The sequence below is a fragment of the Dipodomys merriami genome, unplaced genomic scaffold, assembly GCF_024711535.1.
Source record: "Dipodomys merriami isolate MVZ:Mamm:240054 unplaced genomic scaffold, mDipMer1.0.p SCAF_686, whole genome shotgun sequence".
Lineage (NCBI taxonomy): Eukaryota > Metazoa > Chordata > Mammalia > Rodentia > Heteromyidae > Dipodomys > Dipodomys merriami.
Window position 1 is genome coordinate 428,022 of NW_027206275.1, and position 22,178 is coordinate 450,199.

At 37.9% G+C, this 22,178-nt stretch overlaps 1 long non-coding RNA gene across 1 annotated transcript; it reads right to left on the reverse strand.

Annotated features, from left to right (window-relative positions):
- Window positions 1-10,624: 10,624 nt before the first annotated feature.
- Window positions 10,625-13,439, reverse strand: LOC138816109 (uncharacterized). Its single transcript, XR_011368560.1, has 3 exons — window positions 13,093-13,439; window positions 12,593-12,709; window positions 10,625-11,941 (listed from the first exon to the last, which is right to left on the reverse strand). It is a non-coding gene; the product is annotated as an uncharacterized lncRNA (long non-coding RNA).
- Between the last annotated feature and the right edge of the window lie 8,739 nt (window positions 13,440-22,178).

Consider the following 22,178-nt stretch of genomic DNA (forward strand, 5'->3'; position numbering starts at 1 on the left):
TTAAGATCAAAGTCCTTTCCTATTCTTCCTTCTTTTTCTTCTCTGTCTCCTTCTCATTTTCCTTCTCCCTCTCTCTTTACCCCTCTTTCTCCCTCTCCCACTCCTATTCCTCCTCTTCTTTTCTTCCTGGCTTCCACGAATATACATACTCCATCACATGTTCCTGACATGGGTACTGTGTCAACCCAAAGCAATGAGGATAAGAAACATAAACTGAAATGTATAAAATCAGAAGCCAAGATTAATCTTTCCTCCTTTTAAGTTGATTTCATAAACTATTTTGTCATATTAATAGGAGACTGACACAGCATGTTCTCATTTATTATAAGGGATAAGATTTACTGGAAAAAATCTGACCAACATTGCCCTAATGAAATGATTGATTAAATTAATATTATAGTAGGGCAAATCTACTTTAAAATATCAGTTATCCTTCAAAAAGAGGCAAAAAATTTACCACTATGGTTTGCTATGACAAGACATCAGAATTCACCCTTTTCCTCAAGGAAATAAATCTGTAATTGGCACTATTGTCAATTTCACAAATGATTTAATAAGACTGAAGAACAAATTTCAACTCAAACTGCGTGATATAAAATTTACTTTGTCCCTGTAAACAACCTTTGTATTCTATCTATGTTTGGTCCCTAAAATGACTTGCATTTTATTCTAATCATATTTTTAATTAACTTTAAGTATGTGATTGGGGGTTGCTGTTTGACCAGGCAGTTTATAAATAGTGTTTAGTGAGTTATTTTGTTTTCCTTTTTTTCTCTCCTGAGGTTTGAACTCTTTGCCTGGGAGCTGACCCTGAGCTCCTTTGGATGAACACTAGAAATCTATCACTGGAGGAACAGCAGCACTTTCAGATTTTTCTCAGATTTCACTGGAGATAAGAATTTCATGGACTTTCCTGCCTGGGCTGGCTTCAAACCTCAATCCTCAGCCTCCTGAGTATCTAGGATTACAGGCATGAGCTGCTAGTGCTTGTCTTAATACAATGCTTCCTTTTTTTTTTTTTTTTTTTTTTTTGCCAGTTCTGGGTCTTGAACTTAGGGCCTTGACAATGGGCACTGTCCTTGAGCTTCTTTTCCTCATGCTAGCACTCTGCAACTTGTGTCACAGTACCAATTCCAGCTTGTTTTGTTTATGTAGTACTGAGGAATCAAACCCAGGGCTTCTCACTACCACTAAGTAAGTCTACCACTAAGCCACATTCCTAGCCCAGTACAATGCATCTTGATGATCATTGTCTCTCATCCTTCTCAATCCTATCTCATCTCTCAATTTACATAATTTTGTAGAAGATTCACTGACTCACAATGTCATATATAGTCACTTAGAGGATATGTCACAATTCGTATTTTATTGATAGTCTCATTCATCAACATACTAAATGTATGCATTACAGAATTCTGTGATTTTAAATGCTAAATTAACACTCAGATTCACCCACTACTATTCTAAAATTTTTCCTAAGGTTAATGCAAATGCAATCTGTAATTCTTCGATAAAGTACAATGATTCATAGAAAGTTAAGAGTTGGACTATGAACATCACCTTCAGTTCTAGAACATTTTATCATTACTACCCCCTCAAAATACTCCAATATTTATTAGTAGTCACTTCCTGTCATCATTTCAACCTACCCTCCACTTGACCAACCATTACTTCATAGTCTACCACTACAGATGTGCCAATTTTAAAAAGCTCATTTAATTAGAAAATGCAGTCTATTTTATCCATTTCTCCCATGTAATATTAGTGTTTCCCAAGTAAGTTCATGTAAATTTTTCTGACAGATAGACCATATTGTTTTGTATACATGTATAGAATTATATAATGTCCTCAATGGGCATTTCAATATTTTATTATATATTATTGTAAAAGGTTTTGCTATCTATATTCTTGTACATGTGTCTCATTGGTCATGTGTTGAAATCTATTTTGTATATAAAACTATGACTTAAAATGCTGGATAATAGAGCAACTAGATGTGTAGTATCTTAAAGATTGCCAGTATGTTTAATAAACTGACTATATCACTTTAAGTGCTAAGCAACAAAGTATAAGGATTCCAATTTCTACATAGTGGTTGTGCAGTGCTATCTTATTGTTGTTTCTATTTCCACTAATCTCTATATGTATGCAATGTCTAGGTATGCTATGATCTTTTAATATGTTCTTTGGTTGTTGGTATATTATTACAGAGATATGTATTTGGATTTTTGGATAACATATTCAGGATGGTTAAAGTTTTTCATTGGCATTAATATGCTCTTAATATATTTCTGATTCAAATCTCTTTAAATAAGTGTATATCTATACATACTATGTGTACCTATGCATATTTCATATTTATATGTGTATATATACAAATAACTATATATGTATATTATTATTTTCATTTGTCCATAAGCGATCATTTTACTTTATTTGCCAAACATGTCCTTTATTGATTTTACTTTAGCATTAAGCAGTCTTAAAGATAGGCTCAAGTCTAACATTTTAGTATTATCTTAGACACCAATGGCCTTCTAGTCTAATGAACCATGAGCCCTCAGAATGTTGACCAAATTTCTTAGTTCATTTACACAATTACTATAATTATGTATTTTCGCGTCTATCTTTGTTTCATTTCACCAGAGAATCTGTATTTATCCTTTATGTCATACATGAATACCAATGCCTTTGGAAGATATTTATTAATTGGTGCATATTAATTGTATGAAGAAATCTTATTGAATATTTTGCACATGCACATATTGATCAAAGGCCTGATTAACCTGTTTCTGTCTTTCTCCATTCCCGTTGCCCCTTATTTTTCAACTGTTTTCTGTTAATGTCTTTGTGCTATCTCCACACATCGTCAAAATGTATTTCAGTGTTGTTCACCCAGTATCATTGAAAATTATAAAATGCTGAATATAAAGGCAAAAATCTAAGTAAATATAGACATACAATTTTTGTGGATTGGAGGATACATTTGAGCAAAGTTATTTAATTGTCTCCTGCTTCATCCCCCTCCTTTTATTTGGTCATTCTTGGGGCTTGAAATCTGGGCCTGGGTACTGTCCCTCAGCTCTTCAGCTCAAAGTGAGTGCTCTACCACTTGAGCAACTGTGCCACTTCTGGATTTCTGGTGATTAATTGGAGATAAGAGTCTCACAGACATTCCTGTTCCAGCTGGCTTTGAACCGCAATCCTCAGATCTCAGTCTCCTATGCAGCTAGGATTATAAGCATGAGCTGACAGTGCCCAGCTTCACAATTTTATTTATAAGTTTATGACAATTTCTTGAAACACCTGACCAGCACTCTTGACTCATTGACAAAAGAAAATAAACTGGAATACATTTCTCTGTCTAATATTAAAGGTGTTAGTGTAAAATTGTTATATTTGTAGAGGAAAGATTATAAAGCTCAATGGGTCTGGACGGCACCAGATTAGAGCCACATACATATTATCAAGGAATATTTAATAAGAGTTTAAAACCAAACACTTGTGGAATGACATTCTCTTTAATAAGTGGTGATAGATTAGACAGTATTGGGGAGAATTAAAAAGTGAACATTGACTTAAATATAACAATTTATTCAAATATTATCTTCAAGCAGGTTTTGAAAGTGGTATATAAAACAAAAGAGTGATGTAAATATAAAGCAAAGGAAGATGTCTTGACAATTTAAGCATACTTAAATATGGCATTAAAATTATTGGAAAGGAAAACTTGATATAGTATAACTCAATAAAACTCAATAAAAGTCTAAAATAATTTAGTCTTGTATACAAATAGTGAATAGAATTTAGGAGCAGGGTGCTCATGTATCTCATCACAGCTAGGCTGTGATTTGAGTATTACTGTTTGAAGGCAGCCCACAAAATAAAGTCCCTGAGAATCTTATCTCTGCTTAATCAGCAAAAAAGCCAGAAATGAGGCATGACTCAAATGGTAAATTTTTTTTTTTATTTTTTTTTTTTGGGTCCAGTCGTGGGGCCTGAACTCTGGGCCTAGGTGCTGTCCCTCAGCTCTTCAGCTCAAGGCTAGCACTCTACCACTTGAGCCACAGTGCCACTTCTGGCTTTTTTCTTTTTTGCTTGTGTGGTGCTGAGGAATAGAACCCAGGACCTCATGCATGCAAGGCAAGCGCTCTACATTGAGCCACTTTCCCAGCCCCTCAAATGGCAAATTGTTAACAAAATGCAACAAATCTCAGGGGCCCTGATTTCAATCCCCAGGACCATACATACATGTACAAAATTAATAATAGTAATACTAATAGTGATGATGATGATGGTGGTGGTAATGATGATGAAGGGTACCCATAGTCAAGGATAAAATATTTGCAAATCCTGTACCTGAAGAATGCCTCAAATGTAGACTCTACATAAAATGCTCAAAACCTAATGTTTAAAAAAAAATCGATTAGAAACCAGCAAAATACATGTTGTGAAAAATAAGCACAAGAAAAGCATCATCAGTCATCAAATGAATGCACATTAAAACTAAAATGACATTATAAAACATATATGAGAATTACTTCACATAATACAACAATGTCCGTACTAAATGCTATCAAGAAACAGAGAAACTGGATGCTGGCAGGAATTCAAATGGGAAAGCCACTTCTGAAAACATTTTGACAGGTTCCTAGAATATGAAATATGCAACAACCTACAGTATAGCACAGGAATTGAGTTCTTTAGGCTTTGTCTCATAGAAATAAAATGTAACATTCACCCAAAGGCCAAAACACATAGGTTTATACCAGCATTATTTCCTCTAGTCAGTTCAGGCTTTCTTCAGGTAAATGGGAAACGAATTGTGCTACATTCTATAATGACAGAACCAAAGGCAACTTCTGGGAATACAATACATTATTAAGGCATACAACAACTGACAATAATCTACCATAGATTTGAAGGAAATTCTAAAAGCTTATTTATTGCATGAGCTAGAAGTCGGAGAAAAAAAAAAATGTGTTGGTTGCCAGGATGAAACAGGTTTGGGATGGGACAAAGAGAAGTAGTGGGTTTAATTATAAAAGGGAAGCATGAGACAAGACTCATTTTTGGTAAAGAAACGTTATCTGTAAATATGATATATTAATATAGAATTGATAAAATTATATTGGACTTAATATGTGCACAAAATAATTAAAGTAACTGAAGTCTGCATAAGGCACTTGTGAAATATTAATGTCCTACTTGTGATGTCATTCTATAAATATTTAAAGAAACTGGGAAAATATTCAAGGGCTTTCTCTGTGTTCTTCTTATAACATCATAAAGATCCATACTAAGCTCAATAGAATTTAATGATATCTAGAAAATAGAAGTCAATATCGAATGTTTACATTGGAAAATAGTCTGAGTCCAAGCTTGCTAATTAGAAGGCAGAACTTTAGAACACCAACATCCAAGGCCAGTTCTGACAAAAAAAAAAAAAAGTGAGAAACTATAAAAGCACAGAAAGCTAGGTATAGTGTAATTTCCCTGTTATCTCATGTTTGTGGAAGCCATAGGTAAGAGATTATTGCTCAAAGGAGGCTTGGCCAAGAAGTAAGACCTCATCTGAAAAATAGTGGTCAGAGCCTTAGCAACTTCAAGCACCAGTAGTGCCAAAGGAAAAAAGAAAAGAAGAAAACAGAAAACTAAAGGAAAGGATAGAAAAGGAAAACTATTTCCTCTTCATTCTTGTAGTTTTATGTCATTGGATATAAGAATTGAGAGTAATTTGTATACTGTTTTAACAATCAGGCCTCTCTAACATGAAAGCATTTATTTCAAGTAATTATTTTATTATTACTATTTATTACCTTATTATGCCTTCTTGGAGATTGAACCCATGGCTTTGTATATATTAGTCTAGTCCTACAACTGAGCTGTACCCCAGCTCTCTTGTATAGTTTTGGAAATTTTTTATGAATTCTTCAATAGATAGCTACTCTACTTTTCATCTTATCTTTTCTCTCCCACTTTTTCCTCTATATATTTTAGTTTTTGTTTTGAAAACATTCCTCAATTTTATCTTCTAAACCTACAATTTTGCTTTGAGATTACAGGGAAGTCGGTTATTTTATGACATCTATTAAATTATATACAGATATATGTATTTCATATGCATGATTGATTCTTAGAGTTCATTGCAATATGGTCATATGTACATAGGTATTGAGCCATTGTGATCCTCTCCTAAGAAGAGCTGCCCTTGTTTTCACCATGTGAATGCTTAGATTGCTGTTAGTTATTCATGCCCAAGTATAATTATTTGTCTTTTACTACCTACTGGATTAACTTGTAGATTTATGGGCATATTCTAGTTATTATAAATGAGGAAAATCATGCAGTATATATTTAATTGGATCTGGCTTATTTCACTTAATATCATTTTTTCCAGTTTTTCCAATTCCTCAGGAATGGGGTAGTGCCATTCTTTCCGATAGAAGCACAGAATTCCATCAATACAACAGAATTGAAGACCCAGAAATGAATCCACTCCTACAGGCACATAAGCTTTGATAAGGGAGCCAGAAACAGGATGGAAGAAAGACAGTGTAAAACCGAATTTGGAAATCCTTACCCAAAAGACCACCAGAGACCATCAACAATGTAAAAGCAAAGGAGTCTTTATTGCAAGCTAGAACTTGGTCCCACCACATACATGGCAGCAGCCCATGACGCTAAGAGGCCCCAAGACCAGGGTTATAGTACTTTTTATACAATTTTTAGGGAAGGCAGGGACTTACAACAAATTATAACACATCGCAGGGAAACTCTTAATACAATTCTATAGTATGACTGGCGCACTACAAAGCAGAAACAGGTTGTTGGTTAGACCAGAGGGTTGAAGTACTTTAAACTGGTTGGCTTGCACCACAGGGAGTCTCAAGGACACACTTGCTAAACTGCAGGGTTCCTTTTTTAAACAAACACCACCTGTGGCCTGACTGCGGGGGTCACCATGCCCTCCAGCACCTGCCTGCCTGCGGTTTCCCCAAGGATAGTTTATGTTCCTAGTTGCCAGGGAATTGCTTCTTCTGTTCATTCCCAGGTCGGGCTCATGGTCAGCTGCATAACTCATACTTCAGAAGATGACATCTAGCTCAAGATGGAGTCACTCAGGCCTCAGGCTCCTCATTTCCCCCTTTCTGATAGGCCTTAAGGGCCAATCATGGTCCTTATGGGCACACATCATGTTCTCCATTGGGTACCAGATGATATTGAGCCTTTAAGATCATCAGCTGTACAGTGTTAATGCGTTTTCTAACAAACATCCCTAGCCGGTTTACAACACTGGACCCGACTGTGAGTAACAAAATTAACAGTACCAAAGGCCCTTACATTTTTTTCCACCAGTCCTGACTCTGTATATCAGTTAACTTAATTTTATACCAGCAGTACTCATGAAGCTCCAATATTAAGACATACTCATACCATTTACTACATACTTAAACTGTCTGAGGTTTGTCTTCTTTACTCCAATGACTTAATGTTTTAAGACAATCCTTACTTTTCAAATCCTTTTTTATCCAAAGAGGATACTAATTTTTTCCCAATTCCTTTCCCAAGGCTTTCTTTACTACCCTCCTCTTGTTTGCAATTCCTTGAACTTCTTTGTGGCTAGAGTTTTAAAATGCCCATTTTTCCTTTGGCTTGCAGAACCAAGTTATCTCAGAGCAGCCTCAAGTCACCACTGGGATGCAGAAACTTGCTAGATTTTAAGGCTAAGAGCAGGGCTGGGTCTCATTACTACCTGTATTGAAAACAAACTCAGATTATTACCATACCAGAGCCAAATTTGGCTGTGACTATAGAGTGGATTTTCAGTCACTATGCACTGAAGTGCCTAAGGCAAGCAAGCCAGTGATATCCTTGCCCCCAATATCCACTGTGGGAATAGAGAAGGTTTCTGGATATCACCCAAAAGAATGTCCCACAAGATCTCAGTTTTAGCAGCTTTCAACCAGGATGCAGTCTCAGGTGATGGAATCAGGCAGTTCACTCTACTTTTTTCACAGTGGAGGTGGTCAGGGTAACAATGTAGATTTCTTCCAGGGGACTGTCAAGCTGTAGCAGCAGCAGCAGGGTCTTTCAGTGGCTTCAAGGGACTGTCACACCTCCTGCTGGGCTGCAAATTCCTACACAGACTGGTTAAGGATACATTGCATAGGCTAGGCAGGCTGTGACCCCACTAGTTTTTAAGACTATTTAGACAATAGCCCACGACAATTTACCAAGATGACAACTTTTTAAACTAGATAGTTCTTTTCATAAGGCTGATTTTCTAGGCAGATATAGAGGGCTCAGGCCTGTACTATTTCCCATGCCTTTTCCTTCTGTCTATTTGGACACAACTTTTTAAAGTGACTCTGGTCCCTTGTTCTTAAAAGCGGAAGATGGGTGAATATTCATCTTCTGTAACTTCTTTAAGCTGACTCAGGGGTGTTGATCCTACCTAGCCAGGAACCTATAACCTTAGCCTATTTTACAAAGAACAATATTTTAACTTTTGGCAAATGCACAAACCTTTTCTCTGGCTACAGCAGTGTAGCTTGTTTAGCCTTCTGGTTTGCAAAAGCATCTTTCTGGATGGCTTAGGAATGTGGTCTCTAATGATGCCCCAGTTACCTATGCAGACCTTCGGAGAGATATCAATAGAAACACACTTACAGGTTTACAAACTTTTTCCTGAGGAGATGAATTTCATGTAGCTGGTGTCAGCTCAAAAATTATTGCCAATTAGAATTTTTGGCACATACAAGGGTTGGGATTTAAACTATCCCCCACATTTTATAACTTTAGCTTTTTACTACTGTCACAGGATGGCAAGTTCCTGTCCCTTACGAGGTAAATAGTCATGGACATTAGGCATGCTTACAAACTGTCTTCGTATGACCTCCTGGCTCTGATCAATTCTTGAAGGGCCGTGCACAAATGACTCTAGGATCTGACATTTCTGCCATCCAAGCAGTGGCTTACTACCTCTGGATGCTCCACCATTGCTTTCGTTCCAGGAGTGTCTTCTCCACACTGGAAAAAATGCCTCATTGGCATTTCCCTTAGTTGGTCGCTGAACTTGAACTCAGGGCCTGAGTGCTGTCCCTCAGCTCTACAGCTCAAGGTTAGCACTCTGCCACTTTGAGTCCCAAAGCAACTCTGCTTGCTCGTTCAGCACTCTGCTGGATGATTAGAGGTGACAGTCTCACAGGGACCTTTTTCCTCCCTGGGCTGGCTTCGAACCAGTTTGCAGATCAATGAGTCTTATAGAAGGCCACTTTATTCCAATTAAAAGCAACAAGGTGGTCAACATAGAAGTAGCTTTTAAGCATGCTCTTACCTGGAACTTATAAAAGCCAAAATTACATCTAACAAACTTGTAAGAATCCTTTGTACTTTGCTCTGGGCTTGCTGGAAACTGTTTAAAAAAAAAACCTATAAGAGCAAACTAGAATAGCAATTATTTTGGTAATCCTAATTTTTCCTTTGTGCACTTTGAGGCAAATATTAAGAACAATTTTACTCTTAAACTTTATATCCAAAAATCCATTCCTAATTTTTAAGCCTCCTATTAATCTCCTTTTTAATATTCTATACATTAGTTTTTAGTTGCATTTTAAAAAATCTCTTAAAATCTTGAGGCAAAGTGTCATTCATTGTCTCTTGGCTGCTTGTTTTAAAACAGATACACACTAAAACTTTTAAACTTAAATGTCAATTTTTCCTTAATGCAAGAATTACAATCACCATCACTGTACCAAGAAGCTAGACATAACACTCTTATGACTTTTAGAAACATATACTACTTGTAGAACATCATTGAAAGCAAATCACATTATACAAATAAACTTTTTAACCCTCTTTTTAAGTCCAAGGGGCAGTTTTAGCAATACTAATCAGATCATCACATCACTCATTTTAACAATCATGTTTCCAGTGTCAATCTGTAGGGAAAAGGGACAGAACAAAGATGGGCCACTTGGCCCCTCCTATGGAATGGGCACGTACCTAAGCCAACTCTTTAGTGTTAGGTGAACTGCCTTTGTGCCAGCTTGCCCCCTTTCACCATGCATGGACTCCTCCCAGGGCCTGTCCCATTATCTGTGGACTTCCTCAGGGCCTGTCCCACCATACATGACCAGCTGAACTGCACTTCTGCCTGTTCACTCCTCACCCCTAAAGACAGGTCTTCTGTTGGTTTCTAAGTTTTCCCTTTTCTTATCTCTTGGTTCTCGAATGAAATACACAGTTTTAGACAGACAGAACAGGTAACATCTTTGACAGTGTTAAACTAACCTTTACACTTAAATTTCTAATATTTATCCCCAAATTTTAGCCAAGGAACTAAATTCCAAACAGCCAATGTATTTGTGTTAAGCCAGATATCTTGATTACAGTATAAACAGCCTTATGCATTTTAAAATATTAGATTTTAAAATACCAGATTTCTAATTTTTTAATTTTTATTTATTTTTATTGTGAAAATACTGTACAGAGGGGTTACAATTAGATGGGCAAGATAATGAGTACATTTCTTATCAAGCATTGTAGCCTCCTCCTTTGTTTCCCCTTTCCATCCCTTCCCAGCCTCCCCCCACCCCCCCACCCAATCCTTCCTGCCCCTCCCCCCCACAACAAAGTTGTAAAGTTGGTTTTCCACATGAAAACTTGTACTTTTCATTGTTGCAACGGGTCCACCTGTATCCTTATTTAAACGACTTGTTTTTCCCCTTCCCCTCCAAAAATTATACCGACATCAAATACAGTGAAAGCAGGGGTTATACTGTGGGGGAGGGACATACAAAGCAACAAAGAAATAATCTTATAAATGCATTAGAAACAAATGCATGAAAGAAAAAAACACATTTGAATACATATCTTAGAGTTCATTTTCCTAACATCACCTGATCTGACCTTTTCTGCTTGACTCAGACATATACTAGATATTGCAAATAAGGGAAACAATGGGACCTATGTTTCTTTGGACCTGACTTACTTCACTTAATATAATTTTTTCCAAGTCTTTCTATTTCCTAACACATGGGGCAATGTCATTCTTTCTGATGGAGTCATAGAATTCCATTGTGTATATATACCACATTTTCTTGACCCATTCATCTACTGAGGGGCATCTGGGTTGGTTCCATAACTTAGCTATAGTAAATAGTGCTCCAATAAACATAGTCGTGCTGGTGGTCTTGTTTGTATACTTTTGGGTAAATGCCCAAAAGTGTGATTGCTGGGTCATATGGGAGCTCTATGTGGAGTCTTTTGACGAACCTCCATACTACTTTCCAAAGTGGTTGAACAACTTTACATGACCACCAACAATGCAGTAAGGTTCCCTTCTGTCCACATCCCCTCCAGCATCTGTTGTTTTTAGAGTTCTTGATTTCAGCCATTCTAACTGGAGTGAGGTGGTATCTCAATGTTGTTTTGATTTGCATTTCTTTTATGGCTAGAGAGGTTGAGCATTTCTTCATGTGTTGATTGGCCATCTTTCTTTCCTCTTCAGAGAAGTTTCTCTTTAAGTCTTTAGCCCACTTAGTTATTGGGCAGTTGTTTCTTTGAGGATTTGTTGTCGGGGGATTTAATTTTTTGAGTTCCAGGTATATTTTAGATATGAGACCCTTGTCCATTGTATGGCTAGTGAAGATCTCCCAATCCGTAGGCTTTCTATTGATCTTGCTAGCTATGTCCTTTGCCATGCAGAAGCTCTCTAACTTCATGCAATCTCATTTGTCCAACCTTTCTTTGATTTGTTGTGTTTCTGGGTCTCTATTAAAAAATTTTCAGCCTGTGCCAAGGAGACCTAGCATTTCTCCTATTGCATCCTGTAATGTTTTCAGAGTGTCTGCTTTGACTCGAGGTCTTTGATCCATTTGGAGTTGATTCTGGTGCAAGGTGATATGGCCCCCATAAACAGGCGGGAATTGCAATCCTAATATCAGATAAAATAGACTTCAAATTAAAATTCGTGAGAAGAGACAAAGAATGTCACTACATACTAATTGAGGGATCTCTCCTTCAGGAGGATATTACAATTCTAAATATCTATTCACCAAACAACGGAGCACCCAAATTTATCCAAGAAACACTACTTTCCTTCAAATCCTACATAGATCCAAAGACATTAATTGTTGGGGATTTTAACACACCACTTTCCCAACTAGATAGATCAACTCAGCAAAAACTCAACAAAGAAACCGCAGATCTAAACAACTGCAAAGATCAACTAGATTTAACAGACATCTGCCGAAAATTTCACCCAGCAGCATAAGAATATGTCGCGACCACCTCGACCAGCAAGGAAGACACAATGTGGTTTATTCAGGACCTTTTACAACATCTTCTCTCCTGCTTCTTCTGCCCGCTTCTTCCTGCTTCTCTGTCTCCCCCCCCCCCCCCCCGCCCCCGCGCTCTGGTTATAAGTCTCCTGGATGGCAAATCCTGAAGCACCACGTGGCATATACCGATAGGGTCGCAAACACGGAAGCAAACTAGGAGCCAAGTCATAGCCATATAAGGAGTTGTTTTTACAGAGAGCACTTGTCACCGGGAAGACAGAAGGCGGGAGCCAGCGCCATCTTACCAAGGAGCTACAATGTTGCTTTTGCGGCCACGCCTTACTGCCTGGCCGTCTTTGGTCGTGGCTCCCGCAGCTCTCCACAAGAATACACGTTTTTCTCAACAGCACATGGAACATTTTCTAAAATAGACCACATTTTAGGCCACAAAGCAAACTTGTCCAAATTCAGAAACCTTGCATTCTCTCTGACCACAAGGGAATAAAATTAGAACTCAACACCAGATTTTCTAATTTTTAAGTTAAAGAATCCTTAAAAAGCCGTTAAAAACAATGTGAAGATTCCTTAAAATTTTTGGTAATGTCCAAACCTCATAACCTTTTGAATTTTAAACTTAAACTCACCCATTGTTACAGCATGCTGACAACTCTTATCTTGAACATGTTCATAAACACATACAAAACACACAGATCTTAAAGCACACAAAAAATCAAAATCAGTTGTACGTACATTTTCTAAAGTTTTTAAAAAAATTTTAAGACAATATTTCTTTTAAACGAAGTACCTTTGTTGAGCTTCATTTTTCCAGGGCTTGCTTGTTTAGCAAGGTATTTCACTAATCAGTCTTTTGAATCCCTTCTGTTGGAGGAGGGCTGGGTGAGGGGGTCACCTGAAACTGAATGGGCCTGATTTTTACCCAATTTTGACAAAAGCACTTTACAAATTGTTAAGCTGTCTGGAGCAGCTGAAAGTCCAGACCAGGCTCACTGCTATCTACACCCTAACCTCTCCAGCAGCCTCCACCAGGAGAAGGTGCACCTGAGGCTTGTCCATGCCCCTCCTCTTGGCTGCTGTAACAAAAGAAGGGGGGAGGGAGACTTAGCAGGTCTGTGACCAAGCCCAGCCAGAGGCTGAGACTTTTATTCCCCCAGAGATGTTCAAATAAATATCAAAAACACTGATAAACACAAAAACCAAGGATTCACATTTAAAACTGGTACCAATTCTAAAACGGAACTAGACAAAACAACAACCAAAGGCTGAGTTGGGGACTAATGGGCCCCCAGAAATTTGTGCTGTTCTCAAGCTGAATCCAGAGTTTGCTGAGTGAGCCTGCCACTCTCACCCAGAACTTCCCTACCTCAGAAAACATAGAACAGAAAACACACCAAAGTAAACAAGACAGACAAGTGGCCACAAAGACAAAATCAGGTCTCAGTGAATGGGGCAACATCTCAACACCACTCACTTACCAGGGGACTCGGACCCCCTCTACTCACCTTGGGAGGATTTTTCTTTTAGATTCCTGCAAACATTGACCCAGGAGCCTTCCAAGGCAGAGGAGAATTCCCAGTCCTCTTGGGGCAAGGGAAAGAAGTTCCTAGTGGCTGTCCCCTCAGACTGACAGGTTCTCCCCCGTACTCAGACCCCCTGGGCTAAGGCCCGAGGCTAAGATCTTGCTGGTGCCACTTGCAGGTGGTCAGTGGCAGTTTCATAAAAAAAAGAAGGAGCTAGAGAGAAACAGATATTAAGGGGGTGTTAGCCAGTCTCCTCTGAGCCCTTGCATCAGGATGAATCTGGGAGAAGAAACATTCCAAGAATTCCAAAAGACACACAGACAAAACACTGAACCCTGAGACAAGACATGTTCACAGCATTTGCATTGTAGACTGTCAGTCAGAAAGTGCTGGACTACAAATGGGCCCAAATGTCCACACTAGTTGACAGTCTACCCTGTACACTATCAGTCAGAAAGTGCCGGACCCCGCACTAGTGGATAGCCTACCCTGTAAACTATCAGTCAGAAAGTGCCAGACTCAAGCTTCTGCACTAGTGGATAGTTTACCCCCCAGGAGATCTGAGGGACAACTCCCACTGGCCCCGTTGGCTGTCTTATAGCACGTCCGCCAAGACCTCTTGCCAACCCCAATACAGAACCTGCAGGGAACTCAAATACCAGATGATTTCAGAATGGCAATGCCTCTACTTACTTGCCGGGCTTCTCATGACTCCTTGGTTAAGGCGTCTGGGTGGGCTTTGGGGGGATTCCTGGCCAATGCACCAAATGTAAAACTGAATTTGGAATCCTTACCCAAAAGACCACCAGAGACTATCAACAATGTAAAAGCAAAGGAGTCTTTATTGCAAGCTGGAACTTGGTCCCCCCACAGCCCATGACGCTGAGAGGCCCCGAGACCAGGGTTGTAGTACTTTTTATACAATTTTTAGGGAAGGCAGGGACTTTGTATACATCATAGCATCTTACAACAAATTATAACACATCGCAGGGAAACTCTTAATACAATTCTATAGTATGATTGGCACACTACAAAGCAGAAACAGGTTGTTGGTTAGATCAGAGGGTTGAAGTACTTTAAACTGGTTGGCTTGCACCACAGGGAGTCTCAAGGACACACTTGCTAAACTGCAGGGTTCCTTTTTTAAACAAACACCACCTGTGGCCTGACTGCGGGGGTCACCATGCCCTCCAGCACCTGCTTGCCTGCGGTTTCCCCAAGGATAGTTTATGTTCCTAGTTGCCAAGGAATTGCTTCTTCTGTTCATTCCCAGGCCGGGCTCATGGTCAGCTGCATAACTCATACTTCAGAAGATGACATCTAGCTCAAGATGGAGTCACTCAGGCCTCAAGCTCCTCAACAGCCTCTTCAAAAAATTGTGCTGGTAGAATTGGCTGTACACAGAAAACTGTAGTTATATCCTTATATATCCCCCTGCACCAGAATCAATTCCAAATGGATCGAAGACCTCAATGTAAGTCCAGATTCCTTGAAAATGTTATAGGAAGGGTTAGGGGAAACACGAGGGCTCCTTGGCATAGGTCAAAACTTCCAAAGATCACGAAGCACAACAAATCAAAGTAAGTCTGGATAAATGGGATTACATCAAACCAAACGAATCAGTTTTCAGACTCAAAAGCCATGGAGAAGAGATAGTGTAGCACAGATTTATTAAGGAGCAAATCTACAGATGAGAGCCTCAGCCAATGCTAAACACTTACTACCTTTTCTAACTAGGTTATTTATAGTAGATTTACATGTATATAAGAGTTTTCTGGTGGGGATTAGAAAGAAAACAACTAATTCTAAGACATAGATAGCATGTGAAATGAGTTTTAGCTGGAGAAAGGGAGGGATTAAGGCAGTTGGGTCTATAACTCAAAGTCTTGGCTTGGTGCCAGCTAAGAAGGGCGTAAAGCAGGAGTGGTTATAAACAAAAGCACTGGTCTGAAGCCTCAAAATAAGGACCCTTGTCTATGTGAACCAAACAGTCTCTAACATGAGGTTTTATTTAAATTAACAAGCACAAGTTTAGATTTTTGCAGAGTGGGATGGTGTATAGTCACAGGCAATGTCTGCTATGTCAGGTAATGCAATCTACACTTTCACATGTTACCCAATAGCCAGGTTTCAACACAAATAGATACAATGAGATTGTACAAATGAGACTTTGATTTTTCCCTCTCATGAATCAAAATTCTGTCAAATGCTTTCTGTCCTCCAGATGTTAACACAACATTTCTCATTATCTTTTCTACTATTTTGTCTTCATTATTGATGTTCACAGTACTCTTTATTGTTGTCTTCTGTGTATATGCAATTTTTAGGGCTTGAACTCTATGTTTAATGGTCTCCATTGTATTTTTTGCTCATGGGTGATGACACTATTCCTTGAGCCACATCTTTACCTTCTCCTTCTTGCTGGATAATTGGAGATAAGTTTTCACATTTTTTGTATTTTTTATTTTTTTTATTGTGAAAATATTGTACAGAGGGGTTAAAATTACATGGGCAAGATAATGAGTGCGTTTATAATCAAGAACTCTAATGACAACAAATGCTGGAGGGGATGTGGACAGAAGAGAACTATACTGCATTGTTGGTGGGAGTGTAAACTTGTTCAACCACTTTGGAAAACAGTATGGAGGTTCCTCAAAAGACTCCACATAGAGCTCCCCTGTTTCCCAGCAATCCCACTTTTGGGCATTTACCGAAATGATCACAAACAAGACCACACTAAAGCTACCAGCACGACTATGTTTATTGCAGCATTATTCACCATAGCTAAGATATGGAACCAACCCAGATGCCCCTCAGTAGATGAATGGATCAAGAAAATTGGTATATATACACAATGGAATTCTATGCCTCCATCAGAAAGAATGACATTGCCCCATTTTTTAGGAAGTAGAAAGACTTGGAAAAATTATATTAAGTGAAGTAAGCCAGGCCCAAAGAAGCATAGGTCCCATGGTTTCCCTTATTTGAAATATCTAGTATATGTCTGAGTCAAGTTTTCACATTTTTGTCTGTTTAGACTGACATTGAAACAAAATCTTCAGTTCTTAGCCTCCTGAGTTTCTAGGATTCTACACATGAGCCTCTAACACCAAGCTTTGCTATACTGTTATTTTAATTATGTGGTAGAAGAAAGTGGAAGTATATTTGTGTTGTGTGCAATTTTCAAATACAAGTTTGAATCAACTGTTATCAATTTTAACTGTTAAATCAATGAATATTACACATTCCCACAGAAATATAATTGAAAAAAGGCATAATTGTTTTGATAAAACAAGTAATGGAACCATTTTTTTCACTTTACAATTCATGTTTTATATAACCTTAATTAGCGGACTTCCATGACTAAAAGTAAATATATTAATTGTATACCACAAGAAGCAAAGTGATTATAGTTAAGAATATATATTTCATCACAGCGAAAAGATAAGGGTTGAGCAGTCTCACTAAAAAGAAATGTTACACACAGAAACTAATCGATATGATATAGCTTGATAATTACACAAGATATAAATGAATGGGATTACCACACCATACCTCATAAATGTGCAAAATATAATTATGTAGGTAGGTGCCAGTGGTTCATATTTGTAATCCTAGCTAGTAAGGAGTCTGAGAGCTGAGAATCATGGTTCAAAGCCAGCCTACGCAGGAAAGTCCGTGAGACTCTTATCTCCAATGAGCCACCAGAAAACTGGCAGTGGTTCAAATGGTAGAGCACTAGTCTTGAGGTGAAGAGCTGAAGGACAGCGTCCAGGCCCAGATTTCAAACCCCACAACTGACAAAAATAAACAAATATTTTGACATAAAATTTAAAATATATATGCTAAAACTTTTTAAATCCTCACTAGATATAATAGTTTATATAAATGTAAAGAACTGTTTCTGGTTTTAGTTGAACCATGCCGGTAAAAGCAAAATGTCTTCTGAGCTTTTCAGTCTTTCTTTTTTTTTTAATTGTGAGAATACCATACAGAGGAGTTACAATTACATGGGCAAGAAAACTGGTACATTTCTTTTTTTTTTTTTTTTTTTTGATCCGGTCATGGGGCCTGAACTCTGGGCCTGGGCGCTGTCCCTCAGCTCTTCAGCTCAAGGCTAGCGCTCTACCACCTGAGCCATAGCATCACTTCCGGCTTTTTTATTTTCTGCTTATGTGGTGCTGAGGAATCAAACCCAGGCCGTCATGCATGCAGGGCAAGTGCTCTACCACTGAGCCACCTTCCCATCACAGGAGTACATTTCTTAACAATTTTTGTTGCCTCCTCTTTGTTTCCCCTCCAATCCCTTCCCATACTCCCCTTCCCCCCACCCGATCTACCCCCCACACCACACCAAAGTTGTAAAGTTCGTTTTTCGACATAACTACTTGTACATCTCATTATTGCAATGGGTCCACCTGTATCCCTAGTTAAACAATTTGTTTTTTCCCTTCCCTTCCACAAATACCAACATAAAATACAGTGAAAGCATGGGTTATACGGTGGGGAAGGGACATACAAAGCAACAAAGAAATAAACTTATAATATGTTAGAAACAATTGCATGAAAGGAAAAAAAAAAACAAAAAAACATTTGAATATTTATCTTGGGGTTCATTCCCCTAACATCATCTTATCTGACCTTTACTGCTTGACTCAGACATATACTAGTTATTGCAAATAAGGGAAACCATTGAAATAGCACAAAGACATCATTGGACATGAGATAACACGTGTTTCAGAGACAACTTAGTAAAGACAAAATATGGAATTTAAATGACTTATAAAAACATTATCCATGTACATATGGCCATATAAGATGGTGTTAAGTGAAATGAACCCCAAGATAGGGACACAATTTATTGTTTCTTTTTTTGGGGGGGGTCCGGTCGTGGGGCTTGAACTCTGGGCCTGGGTGCTGTCCCTCAGCTCTTCAGCTCAAGGCTAGCGCTCTACCACTTGAGCCACAGTGCCACTTCCAGCTTTTTTCTTTTTGCTTATGTGGTGGTGAGGAATTGAACCCAGGGCCTCATGCATGCAAGGCAAGCTCTCTACCACTGAGCTACCTTCCCAGCCCCAACTTGTTTCTTTCTTGCTATTGTTTCCTACTCGTGCTGGATTTGAACTGCAACCCTCAGATCTCAGCCTCCTGAGTAGCTAGCATTATAAGTGTGAGCCACTGGCACATGGTTTAAGATCACATTTCTAACAGTGTACACTCAGGATCTGTAATGTGTATCTTCATCTATCTTTATATGAATCCTTGAGTTAAAAATATGGGCTAGAGCTTAGACTTCACACTCAAAAAATATTTCTAGTTTAAAAGTTGATACTCCTGGGGTGGGAAGGTGGCTCAGTGCTAGAGCACTTGCCTTGCATGCCTGAGGCCCTGGGTTCGATTCCTCAGCACCACATAAGCAAAAAGAAAAAAGCTGGCAGTGGTGCTGTGGCTCAAGTGGTAGAGTGCTAGCCTTGAGCTGAAGAGCTGAGGGACAGCGCCCAGGCCCAGAGTTCAGGCCCCATGACCGGATCCAAAAAAAAAAAAAAAAAGTTGATACTCCTGGAAAAATAAAACCTAAGAATATAAAGGAGTCTGGAAAGTTGAGTGTGCATCCAGCCTGGGAAGAACAGTCTCTGAGACACTATCTATAATTAACCAGCCAAAAACCTGGATTGGAAGGTTGCCTCAAGTGATGGAATACTAGTCATGAGCAAAATTGTTGAATAAGAGCTTGAGGATTTTGCATACATACATACAAACATACACATACATACAGAGACACTTCTATGTGCAAACACACATACACAAATGAAACAACTCTCAGAATGTGCAGAAAAGTTAGAAAACAATAGAAAATATGTCCTGAGTAAGACTAGATCAAATGATAATTTTTACTATGAGAAAGTCCTCAAGTGAACTTTCTTCAAAAATGTTTGAGTATATTACATAGGTAGGGACCAGAGATAGTAAGAAAGTCAAGTAATCATTATTAAAGGGATCAGATCCAATGAGGAATGAATCAGAGACCCCTGCAGGTGCATCTGAAAATGTTCATATACTGTGTCAAATATTAGAACATCTTTGAAAATAGTACATAAACAGTCTGAGCAGTCAGTCTAGTGAATAATATCATTGGAGAAGTTCAGAATTGCTAGTCTGTATCTAGATTAAATAAACCAACAAACTATGGCAGGGCAATGTGATACAAGCCTGGAATTCTAGCACTCAGACTAAGACAGGAGATTAGAGAGTGTAATTACATAGTGATACCTTCCCTGGACCAGGTAGTATAATTTTGTCTCAATGAAACATACCAAATAACAAGAAAGGGATTCACAGTTAGAAGTTTGGGATAATTTTGTCATTATGTTTTGAGAAGTCGTTTCCTATTGAAATGTAAGTCATATATAATCTTCAGTTGTGTTTTTAATACTCTCTTCTTTACAGAATATTCCTAGATGTGAAATGGCTCATGATTTCCCAACCAAAAATTTGAAAAAGTAAGTATCATTCTGTTGGATTCCAAAGAAATCTTGAAGGCTTACAAAAGTTTAAACCTGGAGAAATAGCAAAGTTCATCTAATGTAAGACTTTGTAGACCTTGCTAAATTAGAATTTAGATTTAAAATAAATATTTTGGTTTTGTTTGTAATTTCATATTCTATAGGATACTACAAAATTCTTTTTAAGTAGAGGGTTTAATTGACAAATTCACAAATGATTCTGGCATTCTATTTGCCTAAAATATTCTTTCAAGCAAGGTATAATTAGAACTTAGTTAATACATAATTCCAGCAGTTCATGTATAAAATGATAACGTGAATAATCTGGACAGAGTTGCCGACAAATGGATGATACCAATTTATAAATTTAGAAAAAGCAACTTTTTGAGGCTTTGGTGTAACATGGTGTGAAGAGAGCAAGTCTGTGACATCTTGGTTCTTCTATCTATTCGTAACACAGGAAGCAATTTCCTTAATTATGTGCCTCTGTATACAATGAGAAAAATGCTAGGGTTGGGGTTTGTTTTTATTTTGTTTTTGTTTTTTGTTTTGTCCTAGGGCTTGAACTCTTGGCCTGGCCATTCTCTCTGAGCCTGTTTTTGCTCAAGGCTCATGCCCTACCACTTCAACCTCAGTGTCACTTGTGTCTGGCTTTTCTTGAGCAGTTTATTGGAGAAAAGAATCTAAGGAAACTTCCTGCCTGGGTGGGCTTTGAACCATAATCTTCCGATCTTAGTCTCTGGAATATCTATAATAGATTAAAAATAAATATAAATATTTGCAAGTGTTCTGATTTCAAGAATACTACTGGGGGGGGAAATGTTGCAGCAAAGTTTAGTGTAGTGTTCTTTCCACAAGAGGAAGGGCATCACATTAGCAGAAGTGTAGTATTTTTTCACAATAATGATAAACTAGTCATATTGTAAGTTTAGGGAATATTAACGTGCACATTACAAGTTGGAAACTGTTGGGTTAGGATAACTTTATGACATAAAAGTGTGGGATTGTTGGTCATAGAAATAATAGCTTACTCTGATGAACAAATGTTTACTCTTGAGGAATTAATTATTACAGATATTTTATAGTTTTATCCTCTACCAGAATGTGGCTATTTTTTCTGTTGACTTCTCAATATGTACCACCCCATTGGAATTTGCATCTATTGCAGAATTAAGTAACATGCAAACAGGTACTGTTTTGAATGTCTCTGGTACAGAACGTTCAGAATTTGAAAATGAGTAGTTAGTAGTCATAGGAATTTTGAAGAAAATATGTATTCTGTCCTCTTAATTATTCAGTTTTAAAAGTTAGCAGTTTCCATAGAATTAAACTTTTCTGTTTTACTATGGGACAATACTAAAATTATGTTTTTTTCTATATAATGGCAAGTATATTGTGAAAATATTGGATAACATTCAAGTTGATGACCCTCTGAAAAGAAGGGGTAATGAATTCAAATAGATGCCAAATAGTGTTCATTTTTTAAAAAGTTAATACACATAGAATAATTTTACTATACCAATACAGTGAAATTATATTTTATGTGCTTATTTTTTTATTTAATTTTATTGTCAAGGTGATGTATTGAAGGAGTTGCAGTAACTGTAAGGTAGTGAATACATAACATGTCGAACTTTTTTACCTCCCCCCTCATTTTTCTCACACTTTTCCTTCACTCCAATACCCCTCACAAGTTGTAATGTAAATTTCCAACATATTGTCTTGTGAGTATTGCTATTGCACTGGTTTGCCCTTTGTCTCATCATTTTGTTGTTCCTCTTCCCTTGACAAATTAAGATAAATGTATATACAATACACAGGGTCCTGAAATCAAATACAGCAGGGAATAA